Source organism: Bubalus bubalis, chromosome 15, assembly GCF_019923935.1.
Source record: "Bubalus bubalis isolate 160015118507 breed Murrah chromosome 15, NDDB_SH_1, whole genome shotgun sequence".
Classification (NCBI taxonomy): domain Eukaryota; kingdom Metazoa; phylum Chordata; class Mammalia; order Artiodactyla; family Bovidae; genus Bubalus; species Bubalus bubalis.
Genome location: NC_059171.1, coordinates 13,139,489 through 13,155,501, shown reverse-complemented (window position 1 = coordinate 13,155,501; position 16,013 = coordinate 13,139,489). Strand labels below are relative to the sequence as shown.

The 16,013-nt window shown below is 51.8% G+C and overlaps 1 long non-coding RNA gene across 1 annotated transcript; it reads left to right on the top strand.

Annotated features, from left to right (window-relative positions):
• The first annotated feature begins 330 nt into the window (after positions 1-330).
• On the top strand, positions 331-15,552 carry LOC112579125. The gene is made up of 3 exons (XR_006544840.2): positions 331-1,259; positions 14,662-14,798; positions 15,349-15,552. It is a non-coding gene; the product is annotated as an uncharacterized LOC112579125 (long non-coding RNA).
• Positions 15,553-16,013: the final 461 nt, after the last annotated feature.

Sequence of the window (16,013 nt, the reverse complement as noted above, 5' to 3'; positions counted from 1 at the left end):
GGCTGATGCTATGACTATCAGAAAACCCAGGAAGTCCTCCCACCTGAGTTGTTACTGAGCCCAGGATGGCTCTGCTTGCCACACAACAGGCCAGGGGGTCAAGGCCTGAGGCAGGGAATAGTGACTTTATTTGGAAAGACAGAAGACTGAGAAGATGGCAGATTAGTGTCCCCAAAACAAACCATCTTTTGGGGTCTGGATGCCAGAACAGAGAGGGAGGAGGTAAGGAAGTAAAGTTTAAAAAAAAAAAAAAAAGACCGTTAATTTTGCCTGGCTTGGCCAGCATCAGGTGGCTTGGCCAGCATCAGGGAGGGGTCGTATTAATATTAATTTCTTCTTTTCAGCAACCATTCCCAGGTGGGCAGGCTCAAATTGTCTCCCTGAGAGCTGAACAAAGGCTCTTTAGTTTAACATTCAGGCAGGGGGGCAGGGTTCCCTGAGGCAGGCCATTACGTATGATTATAACAACAAAGGCAACGAAAAGCAAACCTTAAAGTAAGGGGGGAAAAAAAAACAGATCTAACTTGGAGTCTGTTTTGGCTCTTCAGAGAACCCAGTGGCATCCACCCCCCTCAATGCTAGGGGCCCCTCACCCAGCCCTCAGTGATTCTGCCCATTTTCCCTTTTCCTCTAGAGCATCTCCCAGGCACATTGTGGAGACAGCTGCCAGCTCTTCGAAGCAGGACTTGATCTCTCTGTATGTCTGTGTAGCCACGGCTTCGCCCTCCTCCTCCTCCTCCCCACAGACACTGGAGCTGCACAGAGATGGTGCGGAGGCGATGGCTCTGGGCCCCTCATCTGGTCTCCTTCCCAAGCAGGCGCTCCTCACTGTCATCAGCCAGGGCTTCCAGGCACCTGCCACTTTGCAACAGAGAAACTGAGTCCAGGGAGGAGCCTGACAGCAAGCATCCCCCACCCAAGGAAGGTGGTGTTCTGGAGCAGCCTCCTTTCTTGCCAAGCCTCATCCCCCTCACAGTCCTCTTTGAAATAAGCCCTGGGTGACTCACCACCCACATGCCAAGCAGCCTCTAGGACATTTTGCTGACTTAAAAGCCATCCTTTCTTGAGCCGACTATGCCCTCCCTCCCCTCTCCCACGAAAGCAGCAGCTCCTGGGATGGTTCTTGGCTGTACATCAGAAATTTTCTCTTCTATTTCAGGAAGATTCATCCGACCAGAGTGAGCAGCCTGCAAGGAGCTGGTAAAGGCTGGAGGTGCCAGGAACATCAGGAGAGCAGCCAGGGCCCTGCGGAGGGGAAGGTATGTGCCTTGTCCTGGCCCTGGAGGATGGTGTGGGATCACCCAAGAGCTTGTTAGAAAGGCAGGTTCACAGCTGCCGCCCCAGGCCCACTGGATCAAAATCTGCCTTTTATAGATCCCTGGGTGACTTGAACAGCAAAGTTTGAGAAGCAGTGGATTCTCTAGGACCCTGTGATTGATTGGATCCAAGTGAGTCTCCAGGTGCTTTCTGTAACCTTCCCCACAGCACCTTGCATAATTAATACCAAGTACAAAAGTCTTCAATGCACAAAGAAAGAAAGCACAACTTCCCTTACTCAATCCTGATAGCTGCCCTGGAGCTTGGAATTGTTATCCTCATTTCACGGAGGAAGGAGCTAGGCTTAAAGAGGTCAGACCACAGGCCCAAGATTATAAACTCAGTTCAGTTCAGTTCACTTGCTCAGTCGTGTCCAACTCTTTGCAACCCCATGGACTGCAGCACGCCAGGCCTCCCTGTCCATCACCAACTCCCGGAGTTTACTCAAAGTCATGTCCATCAAGTCAGTGGTGCCATCCAACCATCTCATCCTCTGTCATCCCCTTCTCCTGCCTTCAATCTTTCCCAGCACCATGGTATTTTCCAGTGAGTCAGTTCTGCGCATCAGGTGGCCAAAGTATTGGAGTTTCAGCTTCAGCATCAGTCCTTCCAATGAATATTCAGGACTGATTTCTTTTAGGATGGACTCCGAGGACTAGGATTTCTCTGGAGGCTGCTCAACCTCTAGATCTGCCACTTGAAGCAGGAATTCTCTGCTTCAGGGGCTGCACTTAAACCAAAGCCCCAAGAAAGAAGCATCTTGACTCCCAGCTGACAGTCACTCTAGAAATCTGGGCTGAGAGTCCCTGGGCCTCACTGCAGAGAGGAGGATGAGGAGGGGCTGGCAGGGCTGTGAGCTGCCCCCAGGAAACAGCAGGGTGCAAGCCCCAGCACCCAGGGCCTGTCTGGGCCTGTCCTTCTGCAGCAAGCTCCCACTGCCTAGGACAAAACAGAGCCCTTTGGGCCTGGGCCCAGCTTAGCAGCTCTGGGGCGGGCGGGGGACACATGCCCACAGATCTCCTGGTTCCTGCAGCTCCTCGAGAAGCTGCCTTGCCATGGCATCCCCAGGTCACAAACCTAAGCTCCAAGACCTCTGTCCAGAAATGCATTTTACAGCCTCCATCTTGATAGCTCAGCTGGTAAAGAATCCACCTGCAATGCAGGAGACCTGGGTTTGATCCCTGGGTTGGGAAGATCCCCTGGAGAAGGGAACGGCTACCCGCTCCAGTATTCTGGCCTGGAGAATTCCACGGACTGTAAAGTCCATGGGGTCGCAAACAGTCAGACGCAACTGAGCGACTTTCGCTCTGCACTTCTCTGAATCTAGGCCCAGTGTCACCCCTCTGCAAAGTCTGCACAACAGCCCCAGGCAAAACTAAAGCTTCTAGAAGCAGGGACAATTCTACAAATGTTAACTGGATGTGTATCGTGCCCAGTAACTCTGTGTGTGTGTGCACACACGTTCAGTTGCGTCTGACTCTCTGCAACCCCATGGGCTGCAGCCCGTCAGGTTCCTCTGTCCATGGAAATTTCCAGACTAGAATATGGAAATGGTTTGCCATTTCCTACACCAGGGGATCTTCCCAACCCAGGGGTCAAACCCGCATGTCCTGTGTCTCCTACATTAGCAGGCAGATTCTGAGCCACCTGGGGAAACTCAGGACTATGCAGGATGTTTTAACTTGTATCATCTCATTTTATCCTTCACCTATGGAGACAGGTACTATTATTCCCATTTTACAACTATGAAAACAGAGGCTAGTGGATTATGGGGCTAGAATTTGTTGACTGAAAAAATTATGCACCATGTGAGATTTGTGAGTTAAATTTTATTTGGGGCAAAATGAGGACTACAGCCTGAGAGACAGCATCTCAGATATCCAGAGGAACTGCTCCAAAGAGGCAGTGGTGGGGTCAGTATATATTCGATTTTGGTGAAGGGACTATACATGCAATCAAGCACTCATTTTGGCAGAAACTTGCTGTCACGAGGAGCAGATGTCTCTAAGAATGATTTTAGTGCTTCTCTAGATATGAGAAGATTCAAGTTTTAGGGTTCATAAAATCTTCTGAAAATATCTATTTGAAAACCTGCTCTGCCAGTATTTCCCAAAGCAGAGAGCGTCTCATTCCTAATCTCCACCCTAAACTCTTCTTGCTGCTGCTGCTAAGTCGCTTCAGTCGTGTCCAACTCTGTGCGACCCCATAGACAGCAGCCCACCAGGCTCCCCCGTCCCTGGGATTCTCCAAGCAAGAAGAATGGAGTGAGTTGCTATTTCCATCTCCAGTGCATGAGAGTGAAAAGTGAAAGTGAAGTCGCTCAGTCGTGCCCGACTCTTAGCGACCCCATGGACTGCAGCCCACCAGGCTCTTCCATCCATGGGATTTTCCAGGCAAGAGTACTGGAGTGGGGTGGCTGTGTTAAAAGTCAGAGAACACAGTGGCTAGTGACTTCGTCTTTGTAGAGGCAAATGGCAAGTGACCATTTTCTGTTGGCAGATTTAAATCCAATCTTTACTCCAGATCCAGTACTTCTCTACCCAGGAGCTGCATTCTTCATAGATTTAATGTGAGACTTACCATATCACTTGATAATGACTTAATGGCAAGAGTGTGCACTTTTCCAATAGACTGCACACCTTTAAAGGGTCCCCAACTTCATCTTGTATCCCAATGCTTGCCTTATAGTGCCTAGAACATCATATACATGGAATACACTATGTTGAACTGAATTACCTTCAGCAGACTTTTACCAAGCAAAATACTGTAGACCAGACTCTGTGCTAGGAGCCAGGGATACAAAAATGAAAAGGAAGCAAGGGAGTGGATTAGGCACAAACACTGCAGTAGATTTAGGTACTTGAGAGACTAGAAGAAGGCACCCGTGGGGGCGGGGGGGAAACTGGGGAAGGAGCACTGGAGGGTAGGAGCGGGTTGCGGAGACCCCATGGCTGATGCAGAGCCTGAGGGAGCCTGGGAACAAGAGAGGAATTTGCCACAAGAAGGATGAGCCATTTCAGGGAGGGAAGAGCAGAAGCTGAAGCACGCAGGTGTGAAAGACCCTGGTTTGGCGAGGGTTTTAGGAGAACCCTGGTGTTTCAGATGGTCAAGAATCTGCCTGCAGTGCGGGAGATCTGGGTTTGATCCCTGGGCTGGGAAGATCCCTTGGAGAAGGGAACAGCAACCCACTCCAGTATTCCTGCCTGGAGAATCCCCATGGACAGAGGAGTCTGGGGGGCTATAGTCCGTGGGGTCACAAAGAGTCAGACACAACTTAGGGACTTTCACTTCACTTAGGGGAATAGTAAATAGTACTCTAGAGGGAGTGGGCCTTCTAAGGATTCCCCCCAAACTGGATTCTTACTACCTAAAACCACAGGCTTCCGCCTTCCCACAATGAAGCCCAACCTAGTCAATGCTGCTGCTGCTGCTGCTGCTAAGTCACTTCAGTCATGTCCATCTCTGTGCGACCCCATAGACAGCAGCCCACCAGGCTCCCCCGTCCCTGGGATTTTCCAGGCAAGAGTACTGGAGTGGGGTGCCATTGCCTTCTCTGAACCTAGTCAATAAACACTGGCAAACGCACTGAATGCATGTTTCTGCAGGACAAACAGGGAGACACCTGGCTGAGGGTGCCAGATTCTTCCTCCTGGGTCACAAAGAGCCCCTTCCAGCCCCAGGAGAACAGGGTCAACAGGGTGGCGGTAGGACGGATGAGGGCTGCTTCTTCCTTCCTTACAGTTCCCTTAAAAGTGAAAGTGTAGTCTTTCAGTCGTGTCCGACTCTTTGCAACCCCATGGACTGTAGCCACCAGGCTCCTCTGTCCATGGGGATTCTCCAGGCAAGAGTACTGGAGTAGGTTGCCATGCCCTCCTCCAGGGGGTCTTCTCAGCCCAGGAATCGAACCCGGGTGTCCTGCACTGCAGGTGGATTCTTCACCTATTGAGCTACAAGGGCTATAGGGAGGCGGAGATTCCTCCTACGCTGGGCATAGCCCAAGGAGAAGACGATGCTGGGCACAGACTCCACCCTCCCCACTTCCGCAGTGCTCAGAGAGGCTGGACAGGTGGCCAGGCCTCGTGTGCCCTGCAGTCCCCAGGGTGGGGGCAGCCACAGACCCAGGGAGAGCAGATGGAGACCCGACTCCAGAGGCCCTCTGGGGACCCTGGGGTGAGGAGGACATGACCTGGAGAGTGACCTGTCAGGGCCCCCCCAGAACTGTGGCCAGGACTGCTGCGAGGGCGGAAAGAAAGGCACGGGGGTTGAGTGGTGTTTAGGAGGTGACACTCAGAGTCGATGATTAATTGGGTGTGGCGGGAACTGGGCTGCCTTGCAGGCTCTGGCAGGGCGGCTGGCTGGGGGGTAGGGGGTCATCGCCCCGGAGACTGAGAGCGGGAGGGAGATGGGGCAGCAAGGGAGAACATGCCGGGTCTGAGAGCTCAAATGCCAGAAGCCAGGGTGCCTAGAGCTGTGGGTACCAGACAGCAGGCTGGCCTGGGGAGACACAGGAGTCAGCTGACTAGAAGGCACGCTTCCCAGGCAGCAGGAGTCTGGAGTGGAAAGGAGCGTGACAGCGAGTCACCAGACCGGCCTGCTTGGCCTGCGTCTCCCCGCCTCCTGGGGAACCCCAGCTCCTCTCAGACACAGCCCAAGAGCGCTTGAGCTTGCTCACTCATATGAACTCACTTCTTGAACTAGACCTCTGCGGCCCCGGGGTTTCCATGGCTCTCCCCTCCTCATTCCTGCCCACCAGCGACCACCCAGACTCAGAGCCATGCCTGGGTCCTGAGGCCCACCCAAGAATCATGGCTCCAGCTCTGACCCACCGGGGCCAAGGCCCACTGGCAACGGCATCGATGTCTGCATTGAAAGAATACATGTTCCACAAGCAGGTAAAGATGAAAACCAACAAAACCCACAGCAGGCCAGGCCCCGACTACAGCAGGGCTAACTCAGCCCCATCCCCACCACCACCATCACCACCACCCCATCATCACCAGGAATGTCCCGAGCACCTCCACACCTGCAGAGGCAAGCCCCATGGACCCTAGCCCCAGTCCAAACCTGTCTCCAGTCCTACCCCATATTAGCGTCTTTCCATAATGACTGACTTGGAGAATATCAGTTTGTTTCAGGGGAAAGCAAAACCTCTAGTCCACCCAGACTGGGCAATCTGAAGACACGATCCAAGTAGACACGGATCGGTACCCAGAGACTGGATCATCCAGCCTGTGGGCCCAGGCATTATCGTTCTGGTGGCACGACCCTCAGCTCCCAGGTAGATTCTAACCACTTCTCATCACCTCCAGTGTCCCCAGCCCAGACCCAGCCACCACTGTCTCTTGCCTGGGTTATTGCCACAGCCTCCCAACTGATCCTCCTGTTTCTACCCTTCAGCCCAGTCTCAACACAGTAGCCTGAGTAAACCATCCCCCAGGCAGTGCTCTGCGGAAACCTCGTCTTCCCACCTCAGAGGAAAACCCAAGTCCTCCCAAAGCCCTGTGGTCTCAGGCTTAACATAACCACCACCCCCCACAAACCCCGGTGATGCTCTGACCCTGACTCTGGGCTGCTTGTCCTTATTCCCGCTGCTCCTCCAGTCCTCAGGCAAAGGATCTGCTGTCCTCTCAGGCCCCTTGCACTTGCTGTTCCCTCAGTCTGGAATATTCTCCCTGCATATGGCCACCCACCCCCTCTTCAGTCTTTGCTCGAAGTCTCAGTGATTACACCATCTCAGATGCCAGCACCTGTACACAGACACACACACACACACACACTTTTACCTCCACACCTGCTTAATTTTTCTCCTCAGTGTTTCTCGCATCATAGCTTACTTGTTGATCTTGTTTATGCGTATTTCCACAGACATCAAAATTTTATCTGTTTAGTTTAGTTCCCTCTGACCGCCCCCCGCCCCTCCCCCAGTGCCTACAAGAATGCTCACAACTGTGTGTTGAGGTCGATCTGTTGGTCGATTGTGATGCGGGAATGAAACAATTTCTGGATTCTTTTCAGGAGACCCCCCTGGCTCCCTTATAAATAGACCTGGCGAGTCTGTCTACTGGACTCCTGGATGGGCCTAAACATGCCTGAGAACTGGGTGAACTTAGCTTTCTTCAAACCTCTTTCATCCCAGCCCTGCTGGAATGCAGGGAGCAGTGCAGTGAACCCCTGAGTGTGAAGGAGCTCGGTGGGGAACATGGCCCCTGAGAGAGCAGAGGGGCCTGGGAGGAAGGCTGGAGAACCGGCATCTCCAAGACACCATTGAACGTCAGTAACAAAGCAATTTGGTAATGAGTGTGAGGTCCTCTGTTCAAGGGGAAACAGTCCGGGGCGAGAAGAGTGCAGTGCCTCACAGCAGAGGAGCCCTCCTCCCCAGGGATTCTGGCAAGAGTAGCTTTACAGAGCTTAGAAGTGAGGGCCGGAAACAAGGCATGGTTGGCTAGTATGTCCTTAGAAGGCCAGAGGTGCTCTTTTCTAGAGTGAGGTACGCCAAAGCCAAGTTAGAGACTTGTAGGTGTGAGAGCAAACAGCCTCCCTCAGGGGGGCGCAGTTGTGTCCTTCCTCAGCTGAAGTGAGAAGAGGAAGATTCGGACAAGAGCTACAAGCCTTGTGGGATGGAACAGGGTTTCTAAAAGGCAAAGCTGAGAGGTCTGAGAAGGAGCCCACAGTGAGGAACTGGGAGGCCTCAGGTCAGAGCTTGTGGGCTGAATCTCAAGACAGCCTGTACTGACAGCAGAGGTCAACAGTGGGAGCCAGGGGCCTAGCCAGGCTCCCATTTTTTCAGGAGCATTTAGCCCATCTCCTGCTGAACTTGTTGGGGGAGACTGGGCTTCCTTCCTGCAGCCCTCCTGCTGGTAGAGAGATAGGCAGGAAGCCAGGCCAGGGTGGGGAGGGCAGAGGGCTCAGTGTGGGGGCGTGGGTTGCCTAGCACCATGGGAGGGAGGGGGGCACAGCCCTCAGCTGAGAGGTCTTAAGGGTGGTGTTGGAGAAGACCCTTGAGAGTCCCTTGGACTGCAAGGAAATCCAACCAGTCCATCCTAAAGGAGATGAGTCCTGAATATTCATTGGAAGGACTGATGCTGAAGCTGAAACTCCAATACTTTGGCCACCTCATGTGAAGAACCGACTCATTGGAAAAGACCCTGATGCTGGGAAAGATTGAAGGTGGGAGGGGAAGGGGACGACAGAGGATGAGATGGTTGGATGGCATCATTGACTCAATGGACATGAGTTTGAGTAAACTCTGGGAGTTGGTGATGGACAGGAAGGCCTGGCGCGCTGCAGTCCATGGGGTCACAAAGAGTCAGACACGACTGAACTGAACTAGGGTGGGGCCCCTGTTTCCCACTTTCTTTCCTCGACTGCTTTAGGCCAGTGCTCTCACTCTGTGTTTCTAGCCCAGCTTCTGTATTAACTTCAGAGGACTCTATGCTGCTATTATGAAGGGCTAACCCTCAAACAGGGTTGCAAATGTAAACGCTGGGCAAGTGTGTGGGTCTTGAAGAGGGCCGTTTGGTAGGAGGCAGCCTGATTAAACAACAAAAAACAAAGCCTGCCAGGCCTCTGAAGAAGGCAGGGTTCACACTCGCAGTGTGCAGCCAGAGTTAGAACCGTGTGGTTGGCCTCTGGTTCAGCCATAAGGCTGTGTGACTTCAGGCAGTTTATCAAGGTGGCTTCAGTTTTTTTGTGTGAAGAACGCCAGCGCAAAACTAACGTGAGGGAGACCCTGGGAGCGGGATAGAACTTGGAACTGTTAATTATAAAGGGGCAGCCACGGGGTCAAAGCCTGAAGAGAGACTTGTGCCTGAGTGAAAGGCAGGGCCGCACCTGAGAGGGGGAGCTGCGTTCCGGGTGAAGACTTCGCGCAGGAGCTGGGCACTCGTGCAGTCACCTGTCTGTTAACCCAGTCACTTTGCAGACCCAGGACAAAGTCCAGAAGTCAGTTTCAGGGATTTAGCACAGGCTTGGCTGGATTTGCAGCCAGGAATGCTTGCTGTTGTTCTTGCTGTTGACACACACGCTTGAGCTGATGTTTCCTCGAGCCTTCCCCACCCCAACCCTGCCCAGGGTGAGCCCTGGCAGAGGACTCAGGTGGGATGGGTTTTGTGGCTTCCAGCTGTGAGGAGGGGCAGCTAGCAGAGGTCAAGGATCAGACAGGGCCTGACAGATAATGTGGAAACTGGTAGCCATGGCCACTGTCCTGAAACTCATACCCCTCTTCCGTCTATTAACCCCATCTGGAGGGATTTAGCCATGCTGCCAGCAACAGCTGCCCAGACCCATGGCCGTGATGCATGTGAGGAGTGAACGGCCTCTTTCCCAGGGACCCTGGACATGGGTTTGGGTGCACTCTGGGAGTTGGTGATGGACACGGAGGCCCGGCGTGCTGCAGTTCATGGGGTCGCAAAGAGTCGGACACGACTGAGCGACTGAACTGAACTGAAACCAAATATATTTCAATTAAAAAAAAAAAGAAACACCTGTTTAAAAATGCAAGTTCCAGAACTCACCCCCAACCCCCTAAAGCAGAATCTCCAGAAGTCAGGGAAGATGTTTCTACAAGGACCTCCAGGCCATAGGAAAGCAGGTTTTCCCTTTTTTTTTTTTTTAATGCAGATACCTCCTAGAGATTCACTGTAATGGGGGTGGGGGTGATGTGGCAGCTGGTGGAACCAGGGTGGACTGATGTTTTGAACACAGTGGCTCTGATGCTTAATCTACTGAGAATCACTGCTGACCTTCAAGCATACTTGACCTATTCTTACCACTTTGATCAAAAAAGCTAAGCTTCAACTGGGCTTTGTAATAATGATTTCAATCAGACTTTCTCCCTTTTGGGTATGATATGTTTGTTTTCTTTATCACCATTATTTTAAAACAAAACATAACAAAAACAAACAAAATCTCTGCTTTTGGAACGGTCCTGTGGGTATTGTGCCCTCATGTGACCCTTTCAACAATCCACCAAAATTGGTTCTATTGTTGCCCCACTTTACAGATGAGAAAATAGTTTGCTTAAGCCCGTCGGGCTGCTAATGAGTAGTGAAGCCATTCTCACCAAATCCAAGACCATCCCCAGATGCCGCACCCCTGGGCTCAGCTTGCCCGAACCTGCCCACAGCGCAGGATGGTTCTGAGCCAAGCAGCTTCCTTGTGGAAACCAGTTTTTCAAGTTGAGAATGAGGCTCCGCCCTGAAGCACACATACCTGCTCTGCATCAGGCCAGCCATGGTGGGCTGTGTCGGGAGCACCTTTAGGTCAATCATTACCAGGTGATGGTGCTTCAGACTCACCTGGTGAAAGTGAAAGTGAAGTCGAGTCCGACTCTTTGTGACTCCATGGACTGTGGCCAACAAGGCTCCTCTGTCCATGGAATTTTCCAGGCAAGAATACTGGAGTGAGTTGCCATTTCCTGCTCCAGGGGATCTTCCCGACCCAGGGATCGAACCCAGGTCTCCCACATTGCGGGCAGACACTTTACCATCTGAGCCACCAGGGAAGCCCTGGGGAAGGTGTTAAACATGCAGGTACCTAGGTCCTGCATCCTCAGAGGCTTTAACTCCGAACTGGGGTGCAGCCCCGGAGTCTATGAGTATAGGCAATGATTCTGATACAAGTAATTGGAGGGAGAGGATGAAAAAAGAAAAAAGATGGGGGAAGGGAAGAAGGAAGGAAGGAAAGCAGAAAACAGGGCCCCTGGTGAGCAGTCAGCCTTGGCAGAAGGCTAAGAAATGCCCTGTGGAGGGGAGGGTGGGGCAGCTGCAGCCTGAATGACTTCTTTCTCCCTCCACACCTGGATAATCTCCACTCCTTCAAGCTCGGGTTCCCAGGTCACACCTCCTCAGTGCGGTCTTTTTCCATGACTCCAGGAAGAGTTAAGGAGGCCCCCTTAGGAATGCACAGCCTTTAAAGTTAGGCACTCATGCGTTTTCCTTATCACGTTGGCTCAAGTGGTGATTTTCACTGCTTAATGCTTTGTGGCTGAATTAATCACCCTGCGGGGGTGAAGCCACAGCTCCTAGCTGCTGTGGGCTGCTGTCTGCAGAGCGGCCGCCGGGGAGCTGGAGGAGACCCAGCTGGCAAGCAGAGTCCAGGTGGGCTTGAGCAGACAGATGTTCAGTCAGCTCAGTCGCTCAGTCATGTGTGACTCTTTGCAACCCCGTGGACTGCAGCAGCCAGGCTTTCCTGTCCATCACCATCTCCCGGATGTTCAGAGACTGACAAGAGCTGTAAGTGCTCCACAAGTGAAATGCCCGCATCCCCCACACTCACACACAAGCCAAAACTCTGGGCCACTTTCCTGAACTGCCAGCGCCGTGCCCAGTGGTAGGCTCGGGATCCATGATGCCAGTGGGTTTCATCTAGCTTGTCAAGCCCCAGCCAGAGGGCAGCAGCTGCATGGAGGGCCCTGAGGTCATCCTGGAGGCAGTATCAGTCTCCCTGGGAAAGAACACTGAGAATGATTAGTAATGTCTGCCTGGGGCCCAGGCAGCTGGCCCTGTTAGCCAGCTGTGTTAGCTTCCTAGGACTCCCACAACCAACCAGCACAACCTCGGTGGCTTACAACTACAGAAATTTATTCTCGCAGCCTTCTGGAGGCCAGAACTCTGAAATCAGTCTCACTGATTGGGTCAAAATCAAGACGTTGGTAGGACTGTGCTCTCTCCAAAGGCTCTTGGGAGAATCCTTCCTGCCTCTTCCGGCTGCTGGGAGCCCAGGTGTCCCATGGCTCATGGCAGCATCACTCCAATCTCTGCTCCCAGCCTCTCACTACCTTCCTCCAGGTCGTCAGACCACCCTCTCTTTTCTTTCATAAGGACATAAGTCATGGCATTGAGTACCCACCCCGTGGACTGCAAGGAGATCCAACCAGTCCATCCTAAAGGAATTCAGTCCTGAATATTCATTGGAAAGACTGGTGCTGAAGCTGAAACTCCAATACTTTGGCCACCTCATGCGAAGAACTGACTCATTGGAAAAGACCCTGATGCAGGGAAAGATTGAAGGCAGGAGGAGAAGGGAATGATAGAAGTCAAGATGGCTGGATGGCATCACCGACTCAATGGACATGAGTTTGAGCAAGCTCTGGGAGTTGGTGATGGACAGCGAGGCCTGGTGTGCTGCAGTTCATGGGGTCACAAAGGGTCAGACATGACTGACCAACTGAACTGAACTGAACCCATCCTGAATCCAAGATGACCTCATCTCAAGCTTCTTAACAATTCCATCTGCCAAAACCCAGTGGTTGAGACCCCTTTACTGGTGGTTGGGACCTGGACCTATTTGGAGGCGGGAAGGAGCATGCCTTCAGCCCGCTCCCCCAGACTTGTACTAAATCAATGTCGGTAAGGAAGTACCGCCTCCTGCCTTTGTGCCCCACCTCCCACGTCCTTGCTCACACCTTTCAAAACCTGATGCTGCTGAGCCTCTCCTCTCCCTAGGGACACATGTGCCCATCCAGCAGGGGATGCGGAGGACCAAGAGAGGCAGGGAGCCTGCCTCTCCAACAAGGATGGTAGAATGCGTGCCAGGCCCTCTCCGAATGTCCACAGGAGATCACGAAGCTGGATCTCCCCCAGGTGTACCAGATGCAGAACCCAGTATATGAGTGTGGGTCGAGGCCGTGGGCAGGTTGCCCTCATGCCCCTGACTCATGCCACCCCCGTGACCATCCTGCTTCACCCCATCTAAGCATCTCCGGCTCAAAGGTCACCCATGTCATGAAAGGCAGTTGCGGTGAAGATCAGGCCACTGAAGACCTGCTCCAAATCCCCCTCTACCGCCCTGCTTGCAGGCTGACTTCATTTCACTCCCCTGAACCTCACTGTAAAACCAGGCTGATAACGATACCTGAGTGAACGAAAGAAAGTCGCTCAGTCGTGTCTGACTCTTTGCGACCCAGTCCATGGGATTCTCCAGGCCAGAATACTGGAGTGGGTAGCCGTTCCCTTCCAGGGGATCGTCCCAACCTAGGGATCAAACCCAAGTCTCCCACATGGCAGGTGGATTCTTTACCAGCTGAGCCACTTAACTCCTTTCTCCAGTCAGACCAGGTGTCATCTCCTCCTTCACAGGCCAGATGGGCTGAATGAGTAAGTGTGAAGGTTCCAGGCCCGCAGGAGGGCTTCCATCAACGTTTTTATTATTTTTTTAAACTGAGTGAAAGTAGCTGATAGCACACAGCTGCATCATTGCAGGCTCACCAGTTTTGTACACACTCCTGTCTTTAACCAGCGCCTGCACGTTGGTAACGCCTAAATCTCTCCTCCTCCTGCACATCTGGCCCACTGACTCATATCTCAGCGTTTCCACGGTCAGACTCTGCCTGCCCCATACCTCACCTGCTCCTCGTCCTGGGTCCTCAACTGCGTGAGTAGCCAGCCAACCGGACACCTAACAGGCGTCTCTCCTTTATCCCCGAGTCAGCCAGCAAGTGTCCTGGGTCCTTCCCCTTCATGTGCCTCGAATCTCTCTCCACCTCTGTGTCCACCGTGTCCTCACATAAAGTCACATCATTTCTCATCTGAAACAATGAAACTGCTTCCCTTTTTGGTCCCTTCCCTGTGCAGTGTATGTTCACAAGGCTTATTTTTTTTTTAATTTTTTTGGCTGTGTTGCAAAGCATGTGGAATCTTAGCTCCCCACCACGAATCAAAGCCATGCATGCCCCCTGCTGTGGAACTGGAGTGCGAACCACTGGACCGCCAGGGAAGTGCCAAGGCTCATATGTTTTAAATGCATATCTAATCACGTGCCGGGGCTGCACAGGTCTTTTAGGCCAAATACCACCCTCCCCAGGGTGGCCACGAGGTCCACCGTGTGACCAACTACCCTCCAGCCGCGTTCCCACGGCCCCTAAACCAGAGCCCTGTGCAGCTGCTGGAGTTCCCCAACCATGTGGGCCCAGCCCCTCTCATTTCTCCATGCCTTTGTACATTCTGCTCGCTTTCCTGGGAACAGGAAATTCTTCTATTCCTTCCTCACATGATTAACCCTTTCTCAACCTTCAAGATGCAGGTCCTTCAGAAAGCTTCCTTCAGTCTTCCCCCTTCCGGCCCCCATAGCATCTTGCCCTATGTCTCTTGTGCACTTACATCATAAACGCCTGTTACTTTCCTACCCACCCCACACTCCACACCCCAACGCCCTGCCCAGACTGTGAGCTCCTTGATGTCTGGGTCTGTGTCTCTTCTCTCTGTATTTCCAGCACCTTCCACAGTGCCTGCCAATAGTGCCTCAATCAACATTTGTTGAATGGCAAGGACAGAGCAGGTTGATAATAAGAGATATATCTGGTTGACTCTTTTTTATTCATGTTTTTTTTTGTTTGTTTGTTTTTAGCACTCCATATTGCAGAAGGAAATTCCTATGCATGAGAAAATTCCTTTGTTTAGTAAATCACACAAAAATCCAACAGAAATTGTGAAAATTCTGAAAGACAACATGGTCGTTTTGGAAAAGACAAAAAGATAAACAAGGTATGAGCTAAAGCAGTAACATAACTATTACAAAATGTGTATTCTGAATCCAAAAACCAATGTGAGAGCTTAATGAAAAATCCTCAACAGGGTCTGTGACACACACATAGCATCTCTATAAATGCATCCAAAATCTTTAAAGCTTTTCCCCCAGCTTTACTGATATGTAATTGACATGTAATTGTTTGATTCTTATATAAAGTACCATATTATTCAATGAACAATATAATAAGCAACAGCCTTAATGTTTTATTCAAATATACCTAAGTGTTCTTCATGTGGCCATTTCTTCCAAGGGCTTAACACAAGCTCCAGCACAGTGAAGGCCTTTTGCCAGGCGGCTGGGCTAACAGAGTCCTCTACAGAACTTGTATCAAATGGTGGCCAGCATTTGACGCAAGAATCACTGTTGAAAGCAGCATACCCCAGGGGAGCCAAGGTTGTGATACAATCTAGATCACTATCGGTTCAAGATTAAATTTCCTGAGTAAGGCCGATGATGCGCACATCCTGTGTGGTTGATTAAAGAAGATTTGTTTTTGGATAGCAGGTGACAAGGATCACAGTCTACGTGAAGGCTGAGCAGCCTGTTAAAGAGATGAAGCCTGCTCCATCTCTCTGCAAACGTGGGTCACAGCCCCCTCTACAGAAATCCTACACCCCAGGGAGGCACTCTCCTCTCTCCAGATCCACCACGCACCTTCCCACACCTCTGCCATTTTCTCCACCTGGAATGCCCTCCCCCTCTTTTCCATCCCAACAATACCCTGTCCATATGCCCAGGCCCAAGTCATTGAAATAGAGATAACAATCCCCCTGTTATCCCTTTCTTCCACATTGAACTTTAGGCTGGACACTTGGCCACTTGGCTATAGACTACATTTCCCAGCCTCCTTTGTAAGTAGATGAGGCCAATGGCCAAGTTCTGGCCAACAGGATAGGTGAGCCACTCTGGATCTGTGTCTCAAAGCATCTCTGCATTCCTCCACCGTCTCTCTGCCCTTGCCACGAGGAGGGAAATCAATGCAGCCATGACCAAGCGTCAACCCTGCAGCTAAAGACAGTAGATGATGGTGGAGCAAAGAAATGAGCACAACGGGTCCCTGAATGACCCTGCAAGGTTGAGCCATCCCACCAGCCTAGTACCACCTGCATCTGCACTGCTATGGGACAGGAAACAAAATTGTATCTGAAGATGGACCTGAGACAGACTAC